Source organism: Mus caroli, unplaced genomic scaffold (assembly GCF_978045245.1).
Source record: "Mus caroli unplaced genomic scaffold, Mus_caroli_1 scaffold_2, whole genome shotgun sequence".
Classification (NCBI taxonomy): domain Eukaryota; kingdom Metazoa; phylum Chordata; class Mammalia; order Rodentia; family Muridae; genus Mus; species Mus caroli.
This window is the reverse complement of record NW_028227257.1, coordinates 86692304-86696487: the sequence shown is the minus strand read 5'-3', so window position 1 is coordinate 86696487 and position 4184 is coordinate 86692304.

Here is a 4184-nt window from a genome sequence, read left to right as displayed (position 1 = left end):
CTCTGTGCAGTCGGAAGTCTAAATCCAGGAGTGTCTTTGTCATTCAGGGAGCAGAAGCTTGCTCCTCTGCCCCCTCCCCTCTCTTGTAAGCACAAGGTGGCTCGCAGGGTAATGAGACCCATCTTTTCCCCTCCTGGAGCCAACTGCCCAGCAGCTCCCTATTATCTAAATGGCCTTGGCATAATTACAGAGAACTGGCTGCGCGGAGTATCCGGTTGGAGCAAATCTGAAGAGTATTGGCTTCAGCTGAAGTGTTCACAAGCTGCGAGGGCCCCTGCTCTTCGAAGGAGGCTAAAGCCAGGGCCTGTGTGTACAGGCAAGACTCGGGATGAATCTGGTGCTCACTGACTATGGAAAGTAACCAGAGGGGGAGGAGCCTGTTCAAAGCACAAAGAAGCCTATGGTACCTCCCCGTTTCTGAGGAGGCCATATTTGAGAGTAGGCTGAAGTGGGGTTTAGTCAGCACAGGAGGGACCACTGCATTAAGAGGCCTTGGCAGGAGCACCAGGAACCCCAGGCACCATCCCCTAGAGCCCAGGACATAGGGTCCCTTGCCTGTGTGGCTTTGGCAAACCTTCCTTTCTCCTTGGTAAAGACAGAGGCCAGGAAAACTACATCCCAGGTGGTGTGGAGACTAAATGGAGGATGGATGTGTGCTGACATGATGGGCAGGTAGGGTTGTGTGAATGTCTCAGCTGTGACTGAGCCTCCCGTGACTGTCTAGGAACAGATGTGGACCCAAAGTAGCCTATCCTTCCAGAATACCCATGCCCTGCTCTCCAACTTTGAGAGAAAGATGATCCAGGTGTGGAGGCACAACCATTTAACCCCAGCACTTGGGAAGCAGAGACAGGAGGGCCTCCTTGAGTTCAGGTACAGCCTGGTTTATGTAGTGAGACCCTGGGCTACAGTGGGTGCTGGTCTAGGGGCCCCAGGACTCTGGACTGCTAATGTCCACCCCTCCTTTTGACCCAAGGCCACTTTCCCTCCTCATTCGCCCTTCTGTTTTTTAAAATGGCATTATTTTCTTCTAAATGGTAAACACACCTGACTCATTTCTCTGTGTTGTTTCTTTCCAGCTCCACTATCTAGAATCTAAACCCCATGAGGAGAGATGCTTCAACTGTCTTATTTATTGCTGTCTGTCTGAGGAAGACCAGGAGCTCAATAATCTCTAAGATTTGGATTGAAAGTTTCCTCCTAAGGCTTAAAGCAGTGCTGTTGACTCTCTCTCCCTCTGTGTGTGTGTGTGTGTGTGTGTGTGTGTGTCTGTCTGTCTGTCTGTCCTCTCCACCGGCGGCTCCCCAGTATGATATGCTACCTGGTCTAATATTAACAGAGCTAAGCAACTGTGAACTGAAGCCTTCAAAACTATGCATGGAAATAAATCTTCTGTCTTTCCAAAGCTGTTTGCCTTGAGATTCATAACATTAATGGACGTTAATACCTTGTCGGTGGATGAGCGAGTGGGTGGGTGGATGAGTGGATGCCCTAAGGCACTTATCTGAGGTCTGGGCTTTAGGCTTCTCTGCTCTCTGGTTCCAAGGCACATAGAGAGGGATCTTGGTTATATTTGATTAACATTTATAGTATAGTATAGTATATTGATTTTTTTAAATTTTGTGTTTATTTTATTTATTCATTTTATGTATGAGTGCTCTGCTGCATGTACACCTGCACGCCAGAAGAGGGCGTCATATCCCTTTATAGGTCATGAACCACCATGTGGGTGCTGGGAAATGAACTCAGGACCTCTGGGAGAGCAGCCAGTGCTCTTAACCACTGAGCCAGCTCTCTAGCCCATATTATATTGACTAATGAGTGTAGATGATAACTTTAAAATTAAACAATTGTATGCCCTTGGTGAATGTTGGCAGCAGAAGGAAGAGTTTACTAGAGAAAAAACCCTTGTTTATAACCTATCACATTGGGCTGGCTTGGAGCCTCCTCTTTGGGGCATCACTTCCAGCCATTCAGATATAACTCAGATTTGCCAACAGGGGGCGCTAAGTCCTTTTTTTTTTTTTTTTTTTTGCTGTTCATGGAACTTGTGGCAGTCAGTGTAGGTCCACAAAGGCTGCAGTCCGAATAAAGAAAAGGCCAGGTGCAGTCATGGATATCACCCTTCAGCCCCTGAGGTATAGTAGGTGGCCGCAGAAGGGCTGGAATTTAGAGGTGCCTGAGGGAGGCCCACTGCCAGGCCGTTGTAGGTCTCCCCAACTGCTGACTTCCTGCACCCCCTGATGGTTCAGAGTCTGCATTTTGAGGACTGGACAGAGTGAGTAACCTCGGCCAGAGTCTCCCACATAGAACTCATCCCAGACTCACCAGCCACCTCCTCCTCTGTCCCTCCTCACACCTTTTCTCAAAGTTCTGCTTCAAAACCAGACAAGAGTCCAGGAGCAGCATCTGACTTGGCCAGCTTTAGAAGGCCCTGGGTTTGAAGGTGGGGACAGCAGAAGTAGGCAACAGTAGCTGTGGGGGGAGACTCCTCCTCCCAACTGCTCCCGCTCCCAGCATCCTCCAGAGAGCAACCTGCTAGGCCTGGAGATAGAGGCGTGGGGGACAAAGCCTGCCAAGAACCCCCGACACACCTCAAAGAAAGGTAAAGGTTGGTCCTGATGATCAAAGGCTCAGAGAAAAACAGGGGTTCTCCCTGAAAGCACCAGGCTTACCCCAGCTGCAGCTGCTACCTGGAGTCTGTACCACGGCTCTGTTTTCTGTCACAGGACTAGAGTCTCACATAAGACACTTCCTGACAATTTGATAAACAAAGAGTCTAATTTACAGGAGACCACACTGAACCCAGCAGGGTTCTTCAACCTCATCCAAGTTCAAGCTACTTACATTAGTTGAGTGAAATCTAGTCTGAAGCCAGGCCCAACATGGCATCTTCCCGGGCCACAGAGACTGGCCCTGAAGAATCCTCCTGTAGCGTGCTTGTCTTTGGGCGATTTGACATGACCCAGAGTGAGAGGCTGAAGAGGACATAGGCTAGAAAGGCCTTGGCTCCAGCTTCTTCAAACCACTCACCCTACAGGGCCTGTCCTTCAGAGTGGCCCCTTCCCTCCAGAAAGTCCATGCTGCCTGCAGCCTTCCTGTGCCCTCAGGCCTCAGCTCTTCCCCCATGGTTGGTTCTCAGAGCACTCAGACTCCACCAGGTCAGTCATGTTGCATGTCCCTTCCCTTATCCGATGGGGACCATGCACTCAGTAGGTACCAAGCACACAGTAGTACCAAGTCACTGTTTCTGTTTACTTGTCTAGTATTTGCATGGGAAGTCAGACAGCTCCCCACCCCCCCCCCCAAAAAAAAAGCTGTTCTCGCTTTCCAGAGAATTCTGAACCCAATTTGCAAACAACAACATCTGGCCCCGTTAGAGAGCAGCAGGAGCAAATTAGCCTTGCTCAGTCATAAGCACATACGCACAGTATGTGTCTCAGTCACAAGCAGTCCGGGGGCCACGCACTCTGGAATGGACTGAAGGCAAGACAGGATGCTATTCCTAGGGAGCTAGACAAAAGCCTGCGGGAACCTAGGGAGTGTGCATCTCTGTGGAGTAGTCTTACAGGCAGAACAGCAGCAAATGAAAAGTCCCTGGGGGTAGCAATGGCTCCAGGGCTGCTATTTATGAAAATGGATTTCCGAATTAGCAAACAAAGCTAGGACTTTGGCTTGTATTCTAAATGTGGGGAGGAAAAAAAAAAAAACAAAAAACAAAACAAAACAAAAAAAAAAACAAAGCCCAGATTTTTCTGGACCTGTTTGTCATGGGTTGCTCGCTGCAGTTGAGCCAGGGGCAGGCAGCCAATGGCCATGTGAGTTATACCTGTGCTTGGAGCCACTTAAAGATTATCTTTGCTGTGAGGTTATCACCCTGGTTTCTGTGAGCCCAGTGTAGCAGCCTCAGCCAGGGCCCTGCTAACCAATGCCACGCCTCATCCAGGTTTAATGCCCCAAGCCCTGGTAGGACCTCTGCTAGAGAAATAGGGGATGGGTCTCAGTGGCCTCTCACCCCATCCTAACCTTTATCTTCATGGTGTTAGAGAATCCATGCTTCCCACAGACATCCCTGAAGGCTGAGAATCATATTCTAAGGCACACTCAGTGAGTCTTCACAGGGGAGCCTCAGAGTACTCCCTGCCCCTCCTCCCTCCTCTGCTCTCTCCCCTGCCCCTCTGTGT